Source organism: Microtus oregoni, unplaced genomic scaffold (assembly GCF_018167655.1).
Source record: "Microtus oregoni isolate MIOR12 unplaced genomic scaffold, Mior012 000006F_ref0000085, whole genome shotgun sequence".
Lineage (NCBI taxonomy): Eukaryota > Metazoa > Chordata > Mammalia > Rodentia > Cricetidae > Microtus > Microtus oregoni.
The window spans coordinates 56,519,740-56,533,852 of record NW_024543065.1 but is presented as its reverse complement, the minus strand read 5'-3'; the positions used below and the strand labels follow the sequence as shown (position 1 = coordinate 56,533,852).

The 14,113-nt window shown below is 52.8% G+C and overlaps 1 protein-coding gene across 2 annotated transcripts in view; it reads left to right on the top strand.

The window, feature by feature from the left end:
- The first annotated feature begins 2,652 nt into the window (after window positions 1-2,652).
- Window positions 2,653-14,113, top strand: part of Pak4 (p21 (RAC1) activated kinase 4) — a 39,172-nt gene continuing 27,711 nt past the window's right edge. For both annotated transcript variants that reach the window (XM_041654679.1, XM_041654678.1), the window contains exon 1: window positions 2,653-2,799. The gene's annotated coding sequence lies outside the window, so the exon portion shown is untranslated. The remainder of the gene's footprint in view (window positions 2,800-14,113) is intronic.

Here is a 14,113-nt window from a genome sequence, read left to right as displayed (position 1 = left end):
CACACACACCACATGTGCACACGCCACATGTGCACACACCACATGTGCACACACACCACTTGTGCACACACCACATGTGCACACACCACATGTGCACACACACCACATGTGCACACACACCACATGTGCACACACACATGTGCACACACATTACATGTGCACACACCACATGTGCACACACACGCCACATGTGCACACACCACATGTGCACACACCACATGCGCACACACCACATGCGCACACACACCACATGCGCGCACACACCACATGCGCGCACACGCCACATGCGCGCACACGCCAGATGTGCGCACACGCCACATGTGCACACACGCCACATGTGCACACACGCCACATGTGCACACATGCCACATGTGCACACACACCACATGTGCACACACGCCACACGTGCACACGCCACATGTGCACACACACCACATGTGCACACACGCCACACGTGCACACGCCACATGTGCACACACTGAGGAAGTAGTAAAAAAATCTTTTTCTTTTTTTTGAGACAGGGTTTCTCTGTGTAGCCCTGACTGTCCTGGAACTCGCTTTATAGACCAGGCTGACCTCCCTCACTGAGATCCACCAACCTCTGCCTCCCGAGTGCTGGGATTAAAGGTGTGCTCCATCATGCCGAGCTAAAATAAAAAAATTAATAAAATATAAAAAGATATAATATTCTGTTCATCCTTCCAGGCATGGTAGAATGCCTGCCATTCTGGTGGTAGAGCACTCCTTAAGTGCATCAGAGACCCTGGGTTCAACCTGAAATACGATGGAGAGAGAGGGAGAGGAAAACCGGTCAACAGAGAATCCCTCATCAGCAGCCTGTCAACCATAGTTTCCACAGACACACACCAAATGCCTGCTCTGCGTCTGTGTGCCCAGGCAGAGAGCAGGCAATAAGCACCCGCTGAATCTTTAGAGGGGAGAATTACCCCTTATTCAACCACCCCTTCAGCAAATAGTACTGAGTACTCACGCGCCAATAAAATCAAGGCACTGGGAATACAGCCAGGAGGTTAGCAAAGAGGAGTTCAAGGTCAGCCTGGGTCACAGACCGAAGACCTGTCTTGTGAAGCTAAAGCTGGCCAGCCAAACAAAACCAGAGCCAGCCAAGGAAAATAAGAGGAAGCTTACGAAGGTGGGGGAGACAACCTGAAGGAGCGGTGAGTCGGAGGCAGGAGGATGCCTTCAAGAAGAGACTCTTCCAGACAGAGGGAAAAGCCAATACAAGAACCAGAGACAGCCAGGCCTGATATCAGACTCCCAAATGGCTCAGCCCAGCTCTTGCCCAGAACTCCTAGGGCTGGCGGCTTACCTACTACGGCTTGCCTCTCACTATACAGGCCTAGGTTCAATGCCTAGTACCCAAATAGACAAACAAGACCCTCAAAAACCTCCAGGTGAGAAAGCATCTCTATTTTTCAGTAAGACCACAGACAAAAGGGTGTATTTGGTTATGGGTTTCTTTTTCCCAGTGTTTTTTCTTTTTTTCTTTTTCTTTTTTTTTTGGTTTTTCGAGACAGGGTTTTTCTGTAGTTTTTGGTGCCTGTCCTGGAACTAGCTCTTATAGACCAGGCTAGTCTCAAACTAACAGAGATCCACCTGCCTCTGCCTCCCAAGTGCTGGGATTAAAGGCGTATACCACCATCGCCTGGCTTCCCAGTGTTTTTTTGTTTTTGTTTTTTTTTTTTTGGATTTTCGCCCTGGAACTAGCTCTTGTAGACCAGGCTGGCCTCGAACTCACAGAGATCCGCCTGCCTCTGCCTCCTGAGTGCTGGGATTAAAGGCGTGTGCCACCACCGCCCGGCTTCCCAGTGTTTTTTATACTGACCAATTTAAATTTTTTAATTACATTTCTTCATTTAATTTATGTCTATGGCTCACTTGTGGCGGTCAGAGAGGAACTGGTGGGTCCAGGAGATCGAACTCTAGTTTTGGCAGCAAGCATATTTTACCCACTAAGGCATCTCACACATTCGAGACAAATTATCAAAACAAAAACAAAACAAACAAACAAACAAACCCAAACTTGTTTAAAAGATTAAGATCACATAAGGTCAGGAGGAAGGGGGAACTGGGATTGGTATGTATAATAACAAAAGATTATTTTTAAAAAGAAAAATTTAAAAAGATCAAGTAGTGTCAGATTCCCAGGTTCTGCCGGCACTGCTTTCAAAACTTACTACGTGCTTCCTGAGGTCATTATCAAGTACCATCCTTTAAGACTGCTTCTTTACCAGTAAAATAGAAATTAAATCAACAGGGTTGTGATATCCAACTTATTCCAGAACTAGTCGCGTGCTAACACAGGTAAACAAGGTGCGTAAGAACTGTTTCTGGCCATTATGTTACTGTCTTCCACTGTCTTTACTTCTTTGGGAGCCGGTAGGAATCTCTGTGACAAGAAAGCTGTCATTTCCCCTTTAAGAACCAGAGTGGGCGGGGATTTAGCGTCTCCACAATTTTTCCAAATTTTCCAATCTCGGCTCCGCATTCTTTTCCTGCGGGCTCCGATTGGACAATTCTCACCAATCAGCGGCTGCAGGGAGCCCTGCCTGCCGCATAGCCCCGCCCCCAAAGGCCCCGCCCACCACCCGGTCAGCTCCGTTGCTATGGGGACTAGTGGGCGGCGAGGAGTAGGGGAGGCCCCGGATGTTCGTTGGGGTTTCAACATGGCGGCGGCAGTAGCCGCGGCGGCGGCGGCGCGAGACAGCTGAAGGCGGTGCGCGAGCGCAGAGTTCCGGGCCGGGTAGCTAGGCCGCGAGCGACCGCGGCGCCAAGCCGGTAGGTTAGGGGGTTACCGTGCAGGAAGCTTGTGGTTAGGGGTCCGGGGGTGGGGGGTGGGTGGTCCGGGCACGCGCTGTGCGAGAGCGGCTTGGGGGCGGGGCCGGAGGGGTCAAAGTTCACTCTCGGAGGAAGGGTCGCTTGGAAAAGGGTCGCAGGCAGTGAGGGAGGGGGAGGGGGCTGTCGCGGTCGGAGGCTCGACTGGCGGAGGGGGCGTGGCCGTGTTTGGAAATTTGTGCAAAGTTTGAAACACTAAGTGGGGGCGCGTAGGAGGGGTTCGGAACAGGTCTCATAAAAGGGGGCACTCAAAGTAATTTAAGAAGAGGGCGTGCCTGTAAGGACCAGAGGTCACAGAAAGGGGCGATGGCCTGGTTGGCGATTTAAAAGTCTCAACCCGCGGAGTAGGTAAATGAGTTTTAGGTTTGGGGTGTATGAGACAGGGCGTAGGTAGAGCGTACAGAGATAAACATCTGATGGCTAGGGTCAGAAGCTAAAAACCCACCCAAGCGGGGCGCGTTCAGCGGGGAGGGGGCCGGGACATCCAACAGCCTTCAAAAGCGCATCCTGGGTGGAAGTAGAAAGGGAGCCCCCTCCCACAAATAATGAAGGCCACACACCGGGAGCACGCTGATGATGGGCTAGGCTCCCCTCTCGGCGCGACCGCTCTGCGTACGTACTCATTTAGCCGTCACTACAGCATCGCTGGGGCCGAAGCTATTATTAAGACGCTAAGTGATTTGCCCCAGGTCAGCTAATGAGTAAGGTGAGCAGCTGGATTCCAGCCCCAGTGCTGCCGTGGCCTGCTGCCTTTCAAAGAAAGAGTCTTGGTGCCGGTTAATGTTTAACGCGAGAGCGCACTGGGTACGCCTTGGGCTTCTTTCATCCCTTCTCTCGTGAGGTGGGGAGTTGAGTATTAAAGGATACCCCTATTTCCCCGACAGGAAAACTAACGCCAGGAAAGCTTTGCTACGGGGTAGAAGCTGACCAAAGCTCCTGCCCCTACCTGCCACACCGTCCACTTCCTAGGAGGTCTGTTCCTGGAAGCCGACAGCCAAGCCACTCCCTGGATGGGAACAGAGTGTCTGCTTAGCCTCCTTGGGAGGGTGTGACCTGGGAGGGGAGGTTCCACAGGGCCTATGGGAGTGGCATGTTGGTGGGTGGCCCAGAGTCCAGTGAGCTTCTGGTTGGGTGGGTGTGACCTTAGGAGTTCCCTCTTAACCGGCCTTGCTCGCCCTGTAGTCTTAAATGGATCCCATCGTTTAAACTGCTGCTGTTCCGTGGCTCCCAAACTCTTCAGTTTGGGGTTGGTCCTCCTCCTGGGCTCTGACCTCTTGTCCTAGCCAGCCATCTTTCTACTTTGGTCACCACACTTGGCCAGCTCTGGGCAGCTCTTGGCCTTACTTTCTTTCTTCCTTGGTGAGAGAGCCCATTCTGCCTCTTCCTGGTTCCTGAGGGCATGAGCATTTCTGCTGGTTCCGAGTGCTCCCGCAGCACCAGCTGGCTGCCAAGCACCCTGGGGGGCTGTTAGGCACTGTGCTGGCTTCTGGGACTATCAGCAGGAGGACAAGAGCCACACAGCCTTACCCACAGGGCCCGCTCAGTCTCTGTGGGAGCAGGCTGGGATTAGAGCTCAGCCAGGGACACTGAGCCTCAGCTCTGTGAAAGAAGTAAGACAGGGAGAGTGCCAACAGTCTGGGTCTGTTCTGAGGTTCCTGTCCTTGGAAAGTCCCTGAGGAAGCTCTGCAGGGTGAGTAAGAGGGACAGGAAGGGACACAAGGTCAGAAAGAGCAATATGTGCATAAGCCCTCCTGTGTGTGTATGGGGGGCAGACCCAGAAGTTCAACCTGAGAAGGGCCACTTAGAAATACCCCAGTTTTCTCTGCAGAGTGGGCCTAATGAGTGCTGGGTGTGGAGGGCTTGGCCTGACACTTGGCATACAGTCTGCACCAGGTAGCCTGGCACACTGTAGAAGTCATACCATAGTCTTACTCCTCTCTCCAGACTTTCCCCACAGCCAGCCAACCCCAAACTGCTACGGCAGTGTCAGGGAGCTGGCACGCTGTGGGCACCAGATCTGCAAGGCTGCCCAACCTGCCAGCCTTGCCGTAGCAGGGGAGATGGGGGGCTGTGTCATGGGAGGCCCAGGTTCAGGCCCCTGCCTTGTCTCTGACCAGTTTGGGTTTTTTTGTTTTGTTTTGTTTTTTTTTTCTAAGTTTTTTGAGACAGGGTTTCTTCCTGTAGCCCTAACTGTCCTTGAACTCACTTTGTAGACCAGGCTGGACTTGAACTCACAGAGATCCTCCTGCCAGAGTTATGGGATTAAAGGCGTGCACCACCACTGCCCAGCTCAGTTTGGGGCCTTAAGTGAGTGTTTTTATTTTGACTAGTTTTGTTCCTTATGCTCCGTGGTAGGCTAGCGAGAAAAAGCAGAGCTTTCAGTGTTAGGGGTCACCCAGCCATCCCTGTCAGGCCACAGGACAGCCTAGGGGTCACCCAGCCATCCCTGTCAGGCCACAGGACAGCCATCTACGCAGCACATCTCCTCTCCCAGCGTAGCTTCTCTGAGGAACTTGATCAGCAAAGCCACCCTCACTGCTGAGAAGACGGTAGGCTAATAGTTGATAGTTCTTTCCCTAGACCAGTCAGCACCACCTGATCAGCCCACAGAGCCACATCTGACTTCCCTAGGTTGGGCTGAGGTGGCCGCAGTCCTTTTGGAAGCCCCTGTGTGTCTCGCGTCCACTGTGCCACAGTGCACAGATACGGTGCCATCTGAACACCCATACTGCGTTCTGCACTGTAAAGGCCTTGGGTGGGCGGCTTGTCTCATGATAGGTCACCTAGGAGTCATCCTTTTACATTTTGGTGGTCATGTGGTCAGTTCCTTGCTGGAGCTGTCACTGTGCTGCAATGAATAGTCTTGAATGTTTCCTTGTGTGCTATGGCCGCAGTGTGCCTGTCCTAACACCTCGTGGTGGAGATCACACTTGGCCCCGATGCTGGGAAATTGGTTTCCTAGAGGGTTGTGCTATGTGCTTCCCGGCAGTGCACAGTGATTGTCTTGTTCTGCTGGGACGGTTGTGGCTCTGGCTGGAATGACAGCTCTCCATTACTCCAGGCAGTGGAGACCATCTGAGCAGTCAGCCTGTGGGACTTCTGTGCCCGATGCCCTTCCAGTCTCATGTTCAGGATAGAGGGCAGGTTTCAGGGGCTTTGGCCGTTACTCTCTAGGGCATGTATGACATTGGCCACAGTTTTGGCATACCTCCCAGGCTAGACATTTGGGAAATGGCCTGGACTTGGGAGGGGGATGAGCCTAGTTACTCTGCCTGTATGGTTATTGGTCCCAAGAGCCTGGCAGATTTGTCCCCTGATAGTGACAGCCAGATCAGAGGGGTCTGAGTGGGTGGTTCAGGCAGTGCTTCGGCTGGCTGGGGATATGGCTCAGCTGGTAGAGTGCTTGCCTAGCATGGTGAGTCCCTGGGTTCCATTCTAGTGTCACATAAAACCAGACTTGACAGTGCGTGCCTGTAACCTCAGAGGACCAGAAGCATGAGGTAGCCCAGGATGTTATCAGAGGGATGGATTATGGAAGAGGTGGAAGGAGGGTCCTGTGTGAATTCTTCCCCTATTAACTCACATGATCTTTGCAACAATCTAAAAGTGGATCCTGCAGCTTTAGACCTGAGAAAACAGACCCAGAGAGATAGGAGGCACATCTAAGGTACCTAGCAGGCAAGTGTCAGGACAGAGGGGCAGGATTCGAACCCTGGTTCAGGGCTCCAGAATCACTGGTCATCCTCCAGTGATCTGAGAGTAGCTTTGATGGTATAGTGGCCATTTCTATCCCCATGGGCTTCACCTGGCTCCCTGGGGACCCATTGGATGTGAGGAGTGGTACACGTTGAGTTCGTGTCCCCGCTGGCACCCCCACGACTCCGCCCTTCCTTTTGTATTACCGTGCACCCTTTCTTGGCCTGTGGCTTATAATGTAGACTTCCTGGCCAGACGCCGGTCAGGGGTGTCCCCAGCAGCTGTTTCTTGCATCTCCCTCTCAGACTGGTGGTCACATTTGCTGCCAGTAGGAAGCTGTCCCTTTCCAAGTCACGGCCAGGGAAATGAACTGCCCCCCTCACTCATCTGGGGCCTAAGCTTATTGTCTGCTGGACGCCTGGGCCCACAGGAAGATTTGTGGGTGTGCTAAGGAAGGCCAGAAGGGGAACTCCCCCAGATCCCAGGGGAACACACAGTGACAGATATGACAGAAGCCACAGCTCATTGCAGCCTGTCTCCTGGGGCTGCTGGTGTCCCACTCTTGCCAGCAATCCAAGGGGCAGTGGGGACTTCCATAACTATTATTCAATACTGGCATATCTCTTGGCCAGTCCTTCTCGCTGGGATCCTCTGGGGAAGAGATAGCCTCTTCCTGGTGAAATGGGGTGATTTCAGTTCCGACTCCTTTGCAAAGTGCTCCTCGGCTCCGAGCCTGCTGAGTCCTCCATTAAGTTCTAACTTGATGGCTTTTCCAGATGTCTCTCCTGGTGCTCTGTCCCCAGCCATACCTGAAGACAGCTGCAGTGCTCAGCCCCCTCCCACCCCATATCCTCCTCCACCACCCCAGCACATGTGCCACGAGAACCCTGAAGCCATCTGTCACTGATCTCATTTCTCTTCCTGCATTTTCCTTTTACGAAGGCGCATTGTTACCTAGTCGCTAAGCCATCGTTGGAACCCACATGCGGAGATGCGGTGGCTAGGATGCGCAGCGCATTGTTCCCGGGTCAGTCATTCTCCCGCTCCTGCAAGCATGGCCTTTGCTCTCACTCAGATGGGGCAGACCACCATGTTTGTGTCGTTCAATCCTCCTGCCTCAGCCCCAAGTGAGTGCCGTCACACCTGGCTTGCATTTTGCACTTTGCCTCCAAAGCTCTTGATCACAGCAGAGCACATCCTTGAGTGTCCCATGACTCGCATGCTCCTGCCCCGTCTGTGCTGCTGGAAACTGAACACGGCTGTGCTAGTATGGGCTCCTAGAACAGAGTGTGAGGTCAGAGCTGTGCACCTGGAGCTCTGCCAGCATCTCAAGACACTCTTGCTGCTTCTAGCTGGATCTTGTCTGGCACTTTGTGGATCCCTAGGTTGTGTCTGAGGGCCTCACTGTTCTAAGTCCTTTAAGTGAGTGTGTTGTTGAGAGGGCCCCTCAGTGTCCTTTTCTGGGTGCTGCTGTACCTGATCGCTTCCCTTTTCCCAAAAGAGGCTTGGGGCACAGTCCTCTAGCAAGCTGGTAATAGATCTGGGACTTGCCTCCTGGCCCCCTGCTCTCAAGGCAGCTTTGTCCCTTACTCACTGATGTGTGACCCAAGACAAGCATGGCTTTTGTCTGCCTTGGAGCCCACCAGCATCTGTGAAATGGGGATAATGGTGATGCCTCCTGGCTGGGTGTGGTGGCATGTACCTGTGATCCCAGCATTCAGGAGGGAAGCAGGGGGACCGAGTTCAGGACCAGCATGGGTTTCATAGACTTTATCTTCAAAGACTTAATGGTGATGCTGCTCCTCAAAGGGTTGTTTTGGGGACAGCAGTGCACGTTCCACAGTCAGAACGCAGTAGCAAAAGCTATTGGCTGAATACTCAGCGTTTCTCTGCTTGTTTAATCTGTCTTCGTGTTTCCGGTGTCTGTTTGTCCAAACAAACAAAGAAAAGGTCTCACACTGTAGCCAAGGTTGACCTGGAACTCACTGTGTAGCTCAGGCTGACCTTGAACTAGTGGTTTTCTTGTCCTGTCATCCCTGCTGGGTTTACTGGTGTGAGCCACCAGGCCCCATTCTGAGTATGGCCTGAACTTAAGGTCCTTGAACTTGCTGGCTCCTGCTGTCAATGCAAGTGTCGCATATCTCCATTTGCAGGGCAGGAAATTAAGAGCCTGGAAGGCTGACCAGGCAGGACAGCTGGCCACAGTAAGCAGGGCTGGGGTTTGGACTCTGGAGAGCTGCTGCTAACTGGCTAGCACTTTGGCCACTTCCAAGGTGGTGTTTTCATTCCTGGCTGCTGGGGAGCTCCAAAGGGACATAGACAGGTGGGGCCTCTCAGGAGAGGATGCCCCGCCCCTCCCTGCCCTGGGAACTCTGATAAAGCCCCATTGTGCAGTTTTCCAGATTCCCGGTTCGGTTTCACCACTCCCACAGGATAAAGTGGCCAGGACCAAGGCTTGCCCTCTTGTCTATCCCCACTATTAGCAGTCAGATTGGCCAGGGGAAGAAATAGGACACTGAAGACTTCTCCACACTCACCCCCGAGCTGGCGACTCCACCTTAAGGCATTAAGGCAGCTTTGTTCCTCTCTTGAGGGACCCCTCCCGCCCTGCTGCCCACAAGTCTCCACAGCCTGCCTTTCTTTCCCCACAAATCTCCACAGGGGCCCACTTAGAGGTATTCAACTGAAATGCTGTGTCCACATACAGCATTTATGATCGTGCTGCATGTGTATGTGTATGTATGTGTATTTGTGTTGCTAGGGATTAAAGCTAGGGTCTGTGTACATGGGAGGTGAGAATTCACCTCTGAGCCACACTTCCAGCACACTGATGGATTCTAGGTAAGAACTCCATCCCATAGCCATGCCCTCCAGCCCAACTCTGCTGCTTTTTATGTTCATGTTCTGTGCAGAAACCAGCGTGGGACCTCAGTTGTCTGCCTCTGTTGAGCTCTGTCCCTGCATTGAGAAAGGGTCTCTCACAGGATAAAAACTTACCTTTTCTGCCGGAAGGCTCCCAGAGCCTCCTGTCTCCACCCATGGGGCTATAGGTATATGCAACCAGGACTTGGGTTCTCGTGCTTACCAAACACGACTGTTTTCCATCGAGCTAGTTCTAAAAGCCCCAGTTCTGTTGCCTTTTAAAGGCTTGTTACTAATTGTCAAAATTATTATTATTATTATTTTTTTTTTTTTTTTGGTTTTTCGAGACAGGGTTTCTCTGTGGCTTTGGAGCCTGTCCTGGAACTAGCTCTGTAGACCAGGCTGGTCTCGAACTCACAGAGATCCGCCTGCCTGTGCCTCCCGAGTGCTGGGATTAAAGGCGTGCGCCACCATCGCCCGGCTAATTGTCAAAATTAGAACAGTGCATAGAATACAGTTATCTGAACCAGACATCATAAGATGGCTCTACATGCTTGGCCCCATCTCAGGGGAGATAGACAGAAGACACAGCACCCTGGAGCCCACTCATTTCCCCTGGGATCACGCCCTCCATGGGCTCTACCCCATCCTTGCTAGCCATGGTGTGTTTGTTCTTCCTGACCAATTAACCGCTCATGAATCAGCACCATCTTAGCTGCTGTTAGGCTGACATGGAATCTCCCAGTGGCTCGTCTTTGTACCCCACTTCTTCCCCTCTGTGAGATAGATCTGCTTGACTGTCCATCAATACTCCCTTCCTTCCATTGACACACCCCATCTGTTTCTGAGCCAAGGAAGTTCATATAAGGATACCTGTCCTCTTTAGGTCTTTAATAAGGGAAACTAGTCGATGGTGCATGCCATGGCCCTTTGCCCTATGCAGGGCTCCTGTACTGTAACCCAGGCCTTCCCGGGGAATCCTGGGGATACCACACCCATCTGACCCACTTTCCAGATGAGAATATGAACCTGGCACCTGTGGGGATCTTTGGTGCAGCCACAGCCTGGTGCCAAGATGATCCTGGTGTCTCCTCCCATTTGATTGGCATCTCCCTGGCAGTCATCAGGCAGGGCAGCTTCTCAATGGTCTTTAAAACCCAAAGGCCTAGTCAAGTCACCTGCTCACTCTGCCATCAGACTGTTTGCCGTTTTAATTCTCATTTCTGAGTTAGTGTGCACAAGTGTGCTGCGGTGTGCTTGTGGGGGTCAGAGGACATCATTGTGACACTAACTTTCTTCCATCTTTATGTGGGTTCTGGGGATTGGACTTAGGTCGGTACCCATTGAACCATCTTGCCTGCCCACCCCCCAGCCTCCCAATCCATGAATGTGGTATGTGTAATAGATTAATTAAAAGTGCTGCAGATCCCCAAGTGTCGGCAGGAGTGGGCCATGTGGCTGGCAGGCAGCAAACGGGGTCCTGAGAACAGTCAGTCCCAGGTACATAAGACCATGAGGAGAGACAGACAGATGGGCATGCCACAAAACATACAGCAGGTCTCTGAAGGCAGCTGGTTCCAGGCAGGGAGCCACATTGCGGGTGAGAGATAGAGACACGGATAGGTATGCCATGCAGAGTGAGGTTGGATATTTATTTAGTAGGCTATGGAGGGGAAAGTGAGAAGGGGAGAAAAGCAGAGAGAGAGGGAAGGAGAAGGGAAGACAGAAGCTGCCTCTTCGAGAGGGAGACGGAAGAAGGAAGGGACTCAGGCTGTAAGTAGGAAGGATGATCTGCCTGTCTCATCGGTCAAGGGAGGGAGTGGGCGTGGCTTGTCTCTTAAAGGGACAGAACATCATTACAGTGTCTATGTCTTCTCTTGGCCCTCAGAACAATGTCATGCTTTCCCCCAGGGGTCTTGTCTGCCTCCTGTTGGCTTATTCCAGCCACTTTATGATGGAGCAGAGGTCTCTCCCCTTCACTCTCATAAGACACCTGGCTCCCCAGGCTTCACTTTGCAGGGCGAAGACCTTCCCCATTCCCTGCTTGTTTCTGTGCCACCATTGTGGTCCCTGCAGAGGACGGGGAGGGTGCCCAGAGAGGCTGTAATTTTCCTGAACGGTTTCAGGGGCTAATTAAAGGTTTTCCTTGACTAATCAGCTTACTGTTTAATTATCAGGGAGCAGACTGAGGAATGTGGAAGACTCTGCTGGGGTCTCCCCAGAGTGTGGTGGAAGGGAATCGGGAGGCCCCTGGTAGGCTTAGTAGCATTTGGGGATATCCTGTATTTCCTTGTGTCAGCAAGGGCCGCTGTCCCAGTGTCCCCTTCTCCAGCTAGTATCTGCTTCGTGTTCTCACTTTACTTATTCTGGGGTTCCTGCCTTGAAGTCAGGGTGCTAGGAAGACTTTGCAGGTGCTGGCTGCCCAGCTGGGCATCAACCCTGCAGCTCCCGGCTGGTTCCAGCTGCCCAGTGTACACACGGATAAGGGCCCAGAGGGGCAGAGGGGCTGCTGGGACTGGGCCCTGTAGATGGGGTCCTGAGGGCACAGGGCTTCTGGAGCTGAGAAGAGGGCTGGTAGTGGGAGGTGGGGCAGCAGAGTCACTGGATGATGGCCTAGGCTTTCTCAGGAAAGGATGCTGGCTGGACCCCAGGGCTGAAAGTGTCTGGAGGGGGAGGGACCCAGAGATAGCTGCACCAGGAGGGATTTCATTCCTTGCATTCCTCAACAGGCAGGCCCCAGAGCTCTGATAGCCCTGGGTTGGGGGAGAGTAGCTTGGAGAAAGGCCTCTAGGTACTGGTCCTGCCCTCCCCTTACCCCCACTGTCAGCCTCAATCTGCCCCCATGAGGTCTCAGGCCTGGGTGAGTTCTTGGCTAGTTCCATTTCATCAGCAGAAAGACTCACCAGGTCTATGCTCTTGGACACACACTCTGGTGGTCTGGAGCGGGGAGAATGGCACTTATCTTACCTTTCAGGACGTTGGGGCATTCCTGTCCTTTGTAAGCATCCGACCAGGTGATTAGGTCACAGCGCACTGCACTCCGGGGAGCAGGACTGTTGCCCGCATTCACAGGTGGCAGTAAAGGGCTGCAGGAGGTTTCTGTGCCTGGTGGTGTGGCAGCCACCTCTCCCTGGGCCATGCAGGGGACTAGGCAGTACTCTGCACACACACACACACTTACATACATGCACATGCATATTTCTGTGACCTACCCCTATCTTGCCCATGTCTTCTTTCCCCATACCTGGCAGAGGTCTCCGGGAGGCTGGGGTGGGGGATATGGCTTCCATAGGCCCAGAACATTCTTCCCATCACTGGGCCTGCCTCCCACCCTGTCCTCACTCCTAGCACAGAGAGTTGCAGTGTCCTGGGGTTCTTGTGTCACCTGAAGCCTCCATCCGCTCTGTGGACCCATGTCTGGTCACCACTGTCAGTTGCAGTTCTGGCTGCCAGGACTTGGACTGTCTGCTGACCCAGCTTTAGTGCCAGCAAGAGCTTGTGTTAAAGATGTGAATATCACATGGAAGAGCTTATGTTATTTTACTTCCCACGAGCTGTGGCTGCACCACCTGTGCCTCCCCAGGCTCCTCTAGAAGGGCTTCCTCTTTGGTGTAAGGTCTCAATTCCCAATCCTCACATCTGGAGCTAGGGGGTGATCCAGGGTGGCTGGGGGTTGAGTAAGTCAGCGGTGTGCAGCCTGGAAGCACAGGCGCTGTGTTGTTAAGAGTCCTGATCACTGCTGTTGCCAGTGTAGTTGGGGAGGGCGGTGCTCCCACAGAGTCACCGTAACTCAGGCATCCCCTTCATCAACAGGGACATCTTTGTGTTCCGTCCACGCAGACGTTAGAACTGCTTCCTACCCACCCCAGGTGCCTGTTAGCAGCAGCTGCCATCTGTAGCCCCATCCCAAGTGATCCTTCTCCAACAAAGTCATAGTCAGAAACTCTCAGGTTTGTCTGTTACAGGAATTTCATAATAGCCTCACACTTTGCAGTTACCCTAAGGTCATTTCACGTTCTGTCCAGTTTGAGCCAGACTAGGTCCAAGGCCTCTTGAGCAGACTTCTATCCCTGCACTTGACTTGTGTGTGGGAAGGAGGAAGCTCTGTGACTGTCTGTGTGTCTGTGCGTGCGTGCACACAAGTGCACAGTTTTGAAGCTGTTGCTGTGGGCAAACATCTGCGTTTAATGATTTAATGACTTAATGTTTGCATGACTATCAAGTTAACTTTGAGGGTGAAAATTTATAAAGAAAAAAAGATGATGGTGCATGCCTGTGCTTCCAGCACCTTCAATAAGGAGTCCTCGAGGCTGGGTGGCAGGGAGATTGTCCTAAACAGACAAGCATCCTGGAGTGACAGGACGAAAGACTGCTGGAGGTGCAGTGAGTGGCCCAGACCTGCCACAGGCACGTTGTGTGACTTGGGGTTGGTGCTTCCTGGTCCTCCTCTGAAATGGAGCCTTGGCAGCCTCCTCTGCCATGCCTGTGCCATTGCATGGTGCCCAACATAATACCTTGTCACTGGCCTCACTGCTGTCCCATATCTCCGGCATGGAGCACAGATGAGCCACCAGGGACTGCTGCTGCCCTCAGAACAGTCTAGTTGATAAACTCTGAAACAGTAACTTCTGTCCTGGAACTAGCTACAGTGTGCCTCTGCCTAGACAAGGAAACCTCAGACCAGGTTGTTCCCAGTGTC